General features: G+C 38.0%; 1 non-coding gene across 1 annotated transcript; it reads right to left on the bottom strand.

Moving 5' to 3' along the window:
* Positions 1-690: 690 nt before the first annotated feature.
* On the bottom strand, positions 691-797 carry LOC124516775 (U6 spliceosomal RNA). Its single transcript, XR_006963174.1, has one exon. It is a non-coding gene; the product is annotated as a U6 spliceosomal RNA (small nuclear RNA).
* Between the last annotated feature and the right edge of the window lie 11,859 nt (positions 798-12,656).

Here is a 12,656-nt window from a genome sequence, read left to right as displayed (position 1 = left end):
ATTATGATAGCTTTTGCTTCATAAATTTGGTGTGTATATGTTTATGGGTATTATATCTTCTTGATGAGTTAATTCTGTTATTATCAAATGTCTTTCTTAGGCTCTAGAAATAATTCTTGTCTTAAAGTCTACTTTGTCTGATATTAGTATAGCCATTCTAGGTCTCTTTCAGCTATTGTTTACCTAGTATATCTTTTCTCATACTTTTATTTTCAACTTCTTTGTGTCTTTGAATAAAAGTGTGTCTCTAATATACAGCATATAGTTGGGTTTTGGGTTTTTTGTTTTGTTTTGTTTTGTTTTAAGCTATCCTGAAAATCTCTCCCCTTTAATTCAATCCCTATTAATATAATGAAATTACTCATAAAGTCAAGTTTATGCTTGCCATTTTTCTATTTGTGTTCTAAATGTATTTTTTTATACTTCTTCCATAACTGATGACTTTTGTTTTAAAAGAATATTTTCTAGTGGACTATTTTAATGTCATTATTTCTCTTACTATATTTTTTGAGTTGTTTTCTTAGTGGTGGCTATGAAGGTTCAATTATCTTAATTCATAACAATCTAGTTTAGATTAATACCAATTTCATTGTAATAGTATGCAAAACTTTGCTCTTATATGAGTTCAACCTCTCCCCTCATTTGTGCAGTAAATTGCATCTTTATAGACTGTGTGCCTATCAACACAGAAAATATAAGGAATACTTTATACATGTATAAGTTATACTTGCACAGGGGCCATACTAGTCTCGTTTGTATTGTTTCAATTTCAGTATATATGCTGCCAAATTGTGCATAACATGATCTAATATTGGCATTAAAAACTACTCTGATTTCAGTGTGAAAAATGAACCAAAGAGGAGACCAGTCTGGAGGTGAGAAGACCAGTTAGAAAATGCTGAAGTAAATCAGGTAAAAGATGATAGAGGTCTGATCTAGATTCAGCACTAGTTTATTGGAGAATAAATGTAGGCAACTTAACAAATTTGAAAGATATTTAGAAGATAATATCAACTAGCCTTGGCAACTGGATGTATAGTTGAGTAAAAGGAGAGACAAAATGACTAATTCTCTGAGAGAATTATGGTGCTATTCACAGATAAGGATAACATTGAAATAGGAGCTTTGGGGAAAAATACAATGAGTTCAATTTTAGACTTTTTAAATTTGTGATGCTAGTAGGATATTTAAATGAAAATAGGAGAGTTCACTAAAGATGGGGTATCTAGGTTTGAAACTTAAGTGAGCAATAGGAGCTGTGAGTAAATAGTTGAAAATGATTACTATGCAGAAAGTAATGAAAGTCTTGAGAGTTTATTAGACTGTCCAATGAGAGTGTATGAAGTGATGATAGGAAAGGACCAAAGGTTGAAACCTAAGGAATAGTGATGTTTTGAGTTTGAGGATTCATCACAAGAAAATGAGAATAGCTCTAGAAGTAGCCAGAAAACAAGAAGAGTGTGTTGTCATGGAAGTTGAAAGAAGAGAATATTTCAAGAATTGAGATGTCACATAAACTAAGGACCATATTGTTTTTATTGGAGTTAGCAATAAGGAAAGCCATTAATTACAGTAGCATATTAAAGAGATCTGCAAATTCTTTGCTATTCCTCCTGTCAAGAGATAAAATCATTTTCCCTTCTCTTGAATCTGGACTGTATAGAGCTTATATTGACCAATAAAATGTGGCAGAAGTGAGATTGTTTAACATCCGTGACTGGAGAGCTTCTGCTTTCACAAACTTAAAACATTCCCTCCTCAAGCTTAGCTTTCATGCTGTGGGAAGCCCACATATGGAAGAGCCATGAAAAGGAGTCACTTCCAGCTAAGCTCCCAACCAAGAGTCAACACCACCTGCCAGCCATGTGAATGAGACATAGTGGATGTTCTAGTCCAGTCAAGCTTCCAGATGACCACAGCTCCAGCCAAAGCCATGCAGAAAAAAAGTATCCGCTCAAGCTTAGTCAACGCACAGAATCATGAAGGGTAATAAGTAGTGGCTGCTGTTTAAAATGATTAAATTTGGGGCAGCTTGTTACTTAGCAATTGATAATTTATTTTATTACTATGTTTTAATCTTTATAAGAGACAATGTCCTGTTGAGGTTTTGCAGGTGTAAATTGCCATGGATTGAAGAGTGACAAAGGACAGAAACTGGAGACAACTATTTTAATAAGTTGATTATGAAAGAGTAAAAGCTTTTTAGAGTGATATATATAAGAAGGCCTGAATTTTACAAAGGTGTTGTTAGCTTTTTATATGAGAAATTTAAATGGTATTTAAGAAGGTGCATCCCCACGCCACAGCAGCAACACTAATATACCTACACGACAAAAGAAAATACTTAGAACTATGGTTCCCCAGTGACCCAGTAAAGAGATCCTTTCCACAGAAAACATTGAAGATACAGAAAAGAGATGGGGTAACTTATGGAGAAATGTTCCCGAGCAGATGAGAGAAAACATTATCTTTTTCAGACTCCTCCAGAAAAGATCTGATTAGTCTCATCAGACATGATCCATTATAAAGACTCTGCTTGTGGACTCTCCTATCCTGACTCCTTGGCATTCACCATATGGATGGCTGCTTTCAGCTCCAGCGCTAATCCTTTTCTAATCATCTATGGCTAGGATCTGAGGTTGTATTAGTTAGGATATTATATTTTGGGCCACAAGTAACAGAACATATATTTCAAAGTGGTTGAAATATAAATCTGAAGTTTGAGGGTTGGTGAATTCAATAGCTCAATGGCATTATCGAGGTCCCAGGTTCTTGCACAGCATTTTGCCCTGTCATCCTCAGAGTTTTGTCTCATTCTCTTAGGTTGGCTCCTGTGATTGTCTCAAGATGACTGAGGGAGTCCTAGGGGTTATATTCATAAGGTAATGTCCTCGGACAGAAATAGGAGGTTTTTCCTTGCATCTTCCTTTCCTGTAAGGCACATAGCAGATTTCTCTTCTAATGGTTAGAACCTCATACTGCCCAGTCAATTCCAAGGGTGATTTTATGTAGATTATTTATACTTTCTGAGCTTCAGTTTCACATTTGTGAAATAGGTAGCATAGTACCTGTCTTAAGATTATTGTAAAGAATAAAAGAGAGTATTCTATTAAGTGCATAGCACATTGCCTGGATCACAGAGCCTTCTTTCTTCTATTTCATCCTCCATACTGTGTTTAGAGTTTATTTTCTAAGAAGCAAACTTAAGATTCTCTTCCCATATAAAAGACCATAACTGGCTGGAGCTTCTGGGTTGCTCAGTCAGTTGAGTGTCCAACTCTTGATTTTGGCTCAGGTCATCATCCCAGGGTTGTGGGATCAAGTCCCTCATTGGGCTCCATGCTGAACGTGGAGCCTGCTTAAGATTCTCTCTTTCTCCCTCTGCCCTTCTCCCTGCGCTCATGCTGTCTCTCTCACTCTCTCTAAAAAAATTAAATTAAAAATTAAAAAATTAAAAACCATAACCGGCTTAAAATAAACTTGATTTGTCTTCTGGTGCTGGGGTCTACTTTTCTGAAAGCACTCAGAAGAGAAAAAATAATTGTGTATTATAAAGGAAAATGGCTAATGGGTAAGTAATGGTATCTGCCACACAGGACCACCAGTGTGTAAGAAACTGTTCTGGTTGCCTTGACTCTGGGGGTGTGAGGATTCCTGTGTGCTGGGTAGAAACTGAGATGTCAGAATTTCCTTTTAGGGGTAAAGGGTGGGGACCCAGGGCACAGATGGAGTACAGGTACTGATATGTGTGTTTGGGTGATCAAATGAGTGAACATTCAGTGTGATTTATTCTTATCCCAACTATATCCCTCATAGAATGGCCCTGAGCTCTGCCACAACCCTGCATCTGAGCCAGAATAATAAATCACAAAGTTCCTTAAGCTCCAAAGAGGGTGCTAACATGAATACTGAGTAGTATTTGTGTTATCATGTTACTAAATAGAAAAAAAAAATGCATTCTTACATGCAGTGTGCTTTCTCCAGAAATAATTAGATTTCCCATCTAGATTCCCCTTTTGCTTATCTCAATAGACACAGTGCCATCTACTGAAAATAAAGCACCAATAGCCATGACACCCCAAAGGGATTCCCAGGAGAGCCCCCCTCTCTGTGGGCTCCCTGTCTCACCCACCTCCCAGATGGACTGGAGGGAGTAGGCGGAATCCACAGGCTGTTCTCCTGTCACAAACTGTAATGCATCTGTTCCCTGGTGCTTTCTGTGAGCAGCAAGAGTAAGACATTCCTGTAGGGACCGAAGGAACCTGGCCAGAAACTTAAAGTGTCTGTAAAAGCTCTTTTAGGCTATCTGCTTGTCTTCCTTTGACCAGGTATAAAATTAAACTATCTTATCTAGATGAGGCATACTTTTATATTAAATAATAACAAGGATCATTGACACGTTTTCCTTTGGGTAATTATGTTCCTTTCCATGTAAGCGTTTAGCAATGTATTGTAAGTCTTTGTATTTTTCTGTGAAATTTTAGTGGGTAGAACAGACAGGAGATTAAGAACAGAATCCTGGAACATTATCAGGATTGCTATGTCTTTGGGGTTTGTGGATAACCTATGTTGCTACAAAATTCACTTATGCCAAATTTTACATTCTAGTCAATTGCGTTCTCTCCAGATTGCAGTGTTTCTTGGTTTCATAAATGGAGACATGGAGAAACAAAAGGAAGATTGTTGCTTACATTTGGCCATCACAGTCAGCAATAAAATAGAAAACGGAAGCTCTTTAAAATGCACAGCCTTCTGGAGGACACACTCAATGCTTGCCCTCTCCACCCCTCACTCTACCATTCTTCCTCCCAAGGAATCTTGGCTCCATCTGGTAATAGCCCTTCAATGACCATCTATAATTTAAAGCTCTGGTGTGAATTGATTTGGATTTGGCTTGTGGTAAGCAGAGCTGGCATTTCTTCCATTCACCCCTCCAAGTCTGGCCCCATTTTCTCTATTGCCCTTGCTGTTCATTCTTTCTGCTTTCTTCCTATTAGGTTTTCCAAAAACAAAACTTCCCACAGTTAAGTTTGTGGTCTGGTAACTTATCATGAATATTCTCAAATTTGCCTCATTAAAAGGGGTATTTGAAGCTGAAACTTAAGTGTCTGTTACCATGGTAACCACCACCAACTATTTAGAACTGCCTGCCTAAAACAGAGAGGTAAGGAGTGCTGTTGGCAGCAGATTGAGGGTAGACTAAAGACTACTGGGCAGGAAAGGCAGAAAGGGAAGGAAGGAAAAGGCCTGTAGACCTTGATGTGGAATTCTCAACCCCAAGTTGGATATCCCTCTTTTTTTAAAAAACATATTTTTAATGTCTATCTTTTTATTCTAAGAGAGAGTAAGTGTGAGCAGGTAAGGGCAGAGAGAGAGAGAGAGGGAGGGAGAGAGAGAATCACAAACGGTCTCCACGCTGCTAGCACAGAGCCCGACGTGGGACTCAATCCCACGAACCATGAGATCATGACCCAAGCTGAAATCAAGAGTCCAGCACCCTACCAACTGAACCAACCAGGTGCCCCTAGATAGCCTTCTATGCAACAAGACAAATCAAGTTGGTGCCATGCTCCCAAATTCTTTACATTATGCATTTGAGGAAATTTGAGAATGGGAAGTCCTTTTTACCATCAGGTTATTGAGTAGAATTTGGATTCAAAGTTTACAACTTGAAACTTATTTGATCACCTGTTCTTTTTATAGTCATTTACCTCTCTGTGCCTCATGTTATCATTCCTTAAAAGATGGACAAAATTCTCTCTATGTTACTAGGTTATATGACTATCAGTGAGGCAATAAGGTGAAGCCATTTTGTAAACAAGGTGCTACGCCCATGCAGACTAACACCCATGTTTTGAGTCTACAACTGTTCTCTAGAACCTCTTCTGGGTTTCCATCAGTCAACCTCTCTTAAAGAAAACATGATTTCTCCAAGAGTAAGTAGCATCAAACTAACCCTACTGATTGCTTTTTTCCAAGCCAGGATTCTCTAGGCTTTCCATTAGTCACTGGGCCTATAAAAGAGTGAACAAACACTGGCCGTTAGGCATGTCTTGAACTTTTACAAAAGTGGTTATATATATTAAAAAAAGTATATTTGATAAATACTGAAAGTTACAAAGATTACAAATTACATTCTTTCACCTTCTGTCTTCTTTGCATTTCCAGTTGAGATTTTGGATAAAATGTTAAAGACACAATCAAGAGTGGCAAGCACTGTATTTGAAAAGGGAGACATGGCAGGTCAGGGAATGTATATGGGAAATGTAGAAAGATCTACATTTTAAAATTGGTTAAATGCTTGGGAGTCTTCTATATGTATTGCTTTCTTTGTAGAAAGATAATGCAGTGAATCGGTAGGATTAGATACATATGACAAAGGGAAAAATACATCTTGATCAGCAACATATGGAGGGATACAGACATAATAAAGAAGAAAATACTGCACAGGGTTCACATTCCTAGGACCACGAGAGAGGGGACACTGGATGGGGTCTTGGTAGGAATTCTTCTGGAACATAATAACTAGGAACATATGAGAAGGGGTTAGACTACGAATATAAATGAACACATGAAATTTGCCAGATCTACTACTTCTTGGGCACCGCACGCTTTTGTTGTCTTTCTCATTAGCACAACTGCCATCAGCATAAATAATTGAAATATTAGTGAATTTTGGATGACTCATTTGTGTACCAGCCTGAAGGACCCGGGTTAGGCAGAGTCATTCTTCAGCTGATCATAAATTGGCAGTCTGATACTTCAAATGTTCTAAATTTCCCCCTTTCTACCAAATGAGTAGGGAGTTGAACCTTCCCAGAGATAGGTGGGGTGTGAAGGAGTTCCTCAGATGTTGAAAATAGGCAGATGTTCAAATCAGAATGAGTTCACCAGCAGAGATGTCTTGCACATGTTTTGAAAAAGAATAGACAAAACAATTCGACACAAAATCCTTAGTTTTATGGTTGTTAATGAGCAATGTCCAAAAACATACCCTTACTGTTTATGTTTCAGACCTTATAAATCCTGAAACGTAGTTTCAAATTGTAGTGTAAGACCTATAGAGTAACATGGGTATTGCTGTTAGCTGTAAATACAGTGCTTTATTATGGTTGCAGCTTGCTCTTCTTAAAATAAAACTCAGCATTTGCTGAATTTAAGTTTAGCTTGGCTTTCTTCTCTGCCAAACAGAATATAAGTATACCGGATACAATACTACGTTAGCTTTCTTTTCAACATCAACCTCAAATCTGAATGTTCTTATTGTTTATTATTAAACTGTCGTGCAAAAAGAAAAAAAAAAGGGAAAATTTAAGGACATGATTTTTGGCATCAGATAGACCTAGTTCAGATCTGACAGTGCCACTTCGTTGATTGCTAATTCTCACTTTGCCTGTAAAAATTGGGTGACAAAAATGCCTATCTCTTATAGTAACTATGAAGTTTAAAGGAGCTAATGGATGTAGATGGTACTAAGGTGTTTGTGTAGCTTCGATAGAAAGTACTCATTTTCCCCACCCAAGTTCTGAACCAATTAACAAATAGACTAGAGTAGGGCAGACAAAAGACATTATCATAGGAAAAGCTGACACTGGCGAACATGGGCTTCCTGACACCAACCACCAGAAATGAACAGACTGACCAACCGGGTCACAAGCAGGCCTATACAACAGATCTCCTACTGGGAAAGGGTATTTGCTACTAAGCTTAAATTAAAGCGTGCCTGAGATCAACTGAGAACACATGTTCTCTGTGAGATTTGCTACAGAGAGAGGAAGAGGCTGGATTATAAATACCCAGTTTCTTCCAAGCTCCCCAATGAAACAAATCACTCCTCCCCTGGGGGTGGGTGGAAGGTATCCATTTGTGTGTGTTACAGCTCATGGAGCTTCCTCTCATGGGAAAAAAACATCGGGAGTGGAAAATTAGTGGTCCCTGCAACAGAATATTTAACCCAGGATCTGGCACAAAGAAACACTTATTATATGATAATATAATCAGATAAACTGAGGCATATTAAACATGTTAAGAGTTTATTTGAACAAAAATTGATTCAAATCGGGAAGCATTCCAGCTAGCAGGTAAAAAGAAGCTCCTACGAGCTGTACAAAATGAAAGACTCAGCAGAGGGGTCAGGACCAGAGAAGTCAGACTAGGCCAAAAGATGGTTGGTTATTGCAAAGTGGCTTTCTATGAAGGGATGGCACAGGTCTGTTAGCCAGATTACCTAACTAGTGCTGATCAGGCAAATCCTGCCTGACTGGTTTAAGATTACATTTCTGGGAGAACTGAACCTAATTAGGACTCACCTTTGGTGATGTAAGGTTTAGCTTAAGCCTTTATGGCCTGTTGTCTTATTTTTAACATATGTCCACTTACACCTATTATAATTATTGATTCTTAAGGAAATGTGAAAATATTCACAAATTATATATTAAAGTTTTTATTTATTTATTTACTTATTTTGAGAGAGAGAGAGAGAGAGAGCGTGTGAGCATGAGTGGGGGAGGGGTGGAGAGAGAGGGAGAGAGAGAATCCCAGGCAGGCTCCACACTGTCAGTACAGAGCCTGACATGGAGCTCGAACTCACAAACTGTGGGATCATGATCTGAGCCAAAATCAAGAATTGGATACTGAACCAACTGTGCCACCCAGGTGCCCTTACAAATTGTATTTTAGACCTTAATACATGAGACAGTGACAGGTGGCATATCCAGAGAAGTGCATAAAGCCTGGTAGTAAAGGTCTTCACATGCCATAATGTACATTTTTATTTTGTTTTATAGATAGTGGGTAACCAAAAATAACTTTAAGTTGGGGAGAGACCCTCAAGCTTACATTTAGCATATGAATTCTTGCTGCAGTACACACGATGGAGAAGACCGAGTTCCACAAGCCAGGCACTAGGCCATACACTCGGTGTAGGAATAATGTTGAATATATGTAATGGTCTCTCTTAATTATCACAACAATCTTGGGAACATTGCTGTACTCTCATTACTCTGATTTGACAGATGAGAAAAGTAAAGCTTTAAAAGTTTAAGTAACTTTCTGAAGATACTCACTCAACTTATAAATGAAAAACCTTAGAATTTGATTTCATGTCTACCTGACTCCAAGACTCAGCTCTATGTACATTCATACCAGGCTCTGTGCTTAGAAGGGTCCCATTCTTGGTTTGCGCTGTTGTCACCATCTTGAAATGCTTCGTACTTTTAGAACAACAGGCCCCACATTTTCATTTTGCACAGGCTCCCTTAGATTATGTAGCCAGGCTTGCCGAGACATCTTCTCTTTCCACTACTTCAGTCACCACTTTCATCAAATCTGGAGGGTTCTACACAAATAAAACTCTTTTAATCAAAGAAATATGGAAAAATAACTACTGTAGGTGGACTATAAATATGTGGATGATTATATGTGGGTGTTTTAACATTTATACCTATCCATATTCATAATTCAGAGCCACATCTCCATCACCAAACAATCATTCTCAGAATTTCTTTGGTTCCTGGAGACCTCCCCAGTGCTGCATGTGGGAGCCAGGCCAAGAAGTGGTGAGGACCAGGTCTGAGGTTTAGTGGGGGGTAAATACATTCATGTCTAAGCACATGTGTCTGGTCATATTCCAAACCCAAATCCAAATTAATTTAGGATTATCTTTGTGATGTTTTCCATATTTCAGCTCCCATCGGTTGGCACAAATAATTAAGGATGATGGAACACATACTGGCACAATTTTGCAAGTGTTTTGAAGCTATAGGCCCACTGAAAGTCAGGCAGCTATTATAGAAGATAGAGAAGAGTATTTTAGAAGAGCATGCTCTGTGAGCAGCCCTATATGGGTGCCTTATTTTCAATCACCTTATTTAATTATACATTCATAATTCTCTCTGAGGTGGTTGGCTACTCTTAATATCTTTTTTAAGAAAGAACTTCTTTACAGGCACCTAAGTGGCTCAGTTGGTTTAGTGTCCAACTTCAGCTCAGGTCATGACCTCACAGTTTGTGGGTTCAAGCCCTGTGTCAGGCTCTGTGCTGACAGCTCAGAGCCTGGAGCCTGCTTCAGATTCTGTGTCTCCCTCTCTCTCTGCTCCTCCCACACTGGTGTTCTGTCTGTCTGTCTGTCTGTCTCAAAAATAAATAAACATTAGAAAAAAATTTTAAAAAGAACTTTTTTAAGTCAGAGAAAAATTAGACAGTACAAAAAGAAAGACTCTAGAAAAATTATTCTAAGTCCTTCCATATTTTTTTATATGCACACACATACTCACAGAGTTACAAAATCGAAAATAATGGGCATATGGTTTTAACCTGGATTTTCTTCTACTTAGTGTACTGAGTTTTAATAATTTTGAAATAAAAACACACAAAAAACAACCACTTCAATGGTTCTCTTGGGCATTTTAATTACTTCCATTACTTTTTAATTTTTATTTTTTGCTATAAAGACCATTGTAAAAAAAATCTATTTTCTTAGGCTAAAAGACATGAAAAATTTTGAGGCCCTTGATGTATATTGCCAATTTGCCCTACAGATTGGCTTTACCAATATATAATCACAGTTTAGTGTGAGAATGCCTGTTTGCATACATCTCTTTTTAAAGTTTGGATCATGGGGGCAACTGGGTGGCTCAGTCAGTTACGTGTCTGACTTTGGCTCAGGTCATGATCTCATGGTTTGTGAGTTTGAGCCCTGCGTCAGGCTCGTGCTGACAGCTCAGAGCCTGGAGCCTGCTCCGAATCTGTGTCTCCCTCTCTCTCTGCCCCTCCCCTGCTCATGATCTGTCTCTCTCTGTCTCTCAAAAATAAAAATAAACATTAAAAAAATTTAAAAAATAAAGTTTGGATCTCAATCTATTTAATTTTCTCCTTCTAACAGCTTGTCAACCCAAGGTGCATCCTGTGAACCTCAGGAGAGCAGAGATGTTCGGCCACCATACCACATCCACTGGGTCCACCTGATTGTAGAGACCACAAATTTATCTCTCCTTGGAGAAAAGAGCTTTTCTTCATGATTTACTATAGCTTTTCTATGCCTTTATTCACCATAGCTCTGGTTAGGATACATGATTAGTCCCTAAACATACATTTTTTTTTTTAAAGCTAAGCTCTAATTTTCTCTAGGCTTTTCTTACTAGAAGAAAATGACTAATTGATTCTCTCACATGCTGCCCTAGAACTTGTTTATCTCCTATCAGTGGAAGATTTCCAATCTGAAGTCAGAGTTAGTCCTGTTGTTGCTTAATTTTGCCTAATTTTGAACTCCTAAAAATGACTTTTAATGAGTATTGGATCCTAAAGAAAATAATTCTTCCAACGAACTCCTTTTTAAAAAATATTTATTTATTTATTTTGAGAGAGATAGAGAGCGAGCAAGGAAGGGGCAGAGAGAGAGGGATAGAAAGAATCCCAAGCAGGCTCCACCTTCAGTGCAAAGCCCGATGTGGGGCTCAATCCCATGACCTTGAGATCATCACCTGAGCTGATACCAAGAATCAGATGCTCAACCGACTAAGCCACCCAGGAGCCCCTCTTCCAATTAATTCTAAACTTTTCATAGCCATTTTTATGCTTGTGTTGTGTTCTTTGAGGATTTTCATGGCTATTAAAATTCTAGAGCTTTCTAGATTTCAGCAGAGAAGCAGCAGTCTGAAAACCAACATTTTGGGTAAACTCAGATATTACTCAAAGGGGCTTAGATACTTCTCCAAATTCTAGGTTTGCTTTACTGGAGGCCATGCCAATCAGGGCTCATATCAATGAGAAATTTAATAGAGAATTGTTAAAAAGAAATCCTCTCTAGCCAGAAATGGAGCAAGTAATTTTAAGGCAATATGACATGTTTTGAATGATAAACTGCATTTTGAAGAGACATTATTCAGTCATACTAATGAAGTAATCATAATTCTTTTCATTAACTGTTTCCATCTCAACTAATACATTTTAGTCAGCAAAAGGACCAAGAGAATAATAACACCAACTTGACTTTATCTTTTAACCTCAGCTGTGTATCTTTACACCACTCTAGCAGCCTCTAGCAGGCTGAAGGAAGGACTGCATACAAGAGTCCTTCCCTTTCGTTCTCTCATAACATCTCTTTGGAACTGTGTCCTAAACTTGAAGGGTAATTTGTCTGCCTGGAACCTAAGGGGGCTGCTTCTCTGGTTATTAGGTCAAGTAGGAGGATGAATTAGCTCATTAGAGAATCAGGAAAACATATTTGGGACACCACATAATATTTTGTTTCTTTCTGTCTCTCACTTTTTGTTTTGCTGCTAGGCACTCTACTGCTCATTTTGGAAAATCTTTGCTCATATTTTTTTTTATTATAGGGTTATCATTTTATAATCCACTATTGAACATGTGTAAAGATCCCCACGTTTTTAGGTAGCTAAAATTGGATTTCAATATTTTTTTAGAACCCTGTTGCTTACTAGTAATAGAAAGAAGGCAGGACAAGAGACTGGAAATAGCTATTTTTAAATTGTTAGCAAATTCTGCTTTCTCTAGAGATAAAAGTTTGAATTCCCTTTTTAGTACAGATTTTCCTGCTCCTCCCACTCCTTAATTTCCAGATCTATGTATATTGGCTGTGGTGGAAATGACACCATGTAATGGTCTCTGATTCAAAGCATATACTGCATCTGGTAAGA

This window comes from Lynx rufus, unplaced genomic scaffold, assembly GCF_022079265.1.
Source record: "Lynx rufus isolate CCGP_SWC_20201006 ecotype Redwood Valley unplaced genomic scaffold, mLynRuf1.p SCAF_2, whole genome shotgun sequence".
NCBI lineage: Eukaryota > Metazoa > Chordata > Mammalia > Carnivora > Felidae > Lynx > Lynx rufus.
The sequence above is the reverse complement of the archived record's forward strand: the minus strand, read 5'-3'. Positions and strand labels throughout refer to the sequence as shown.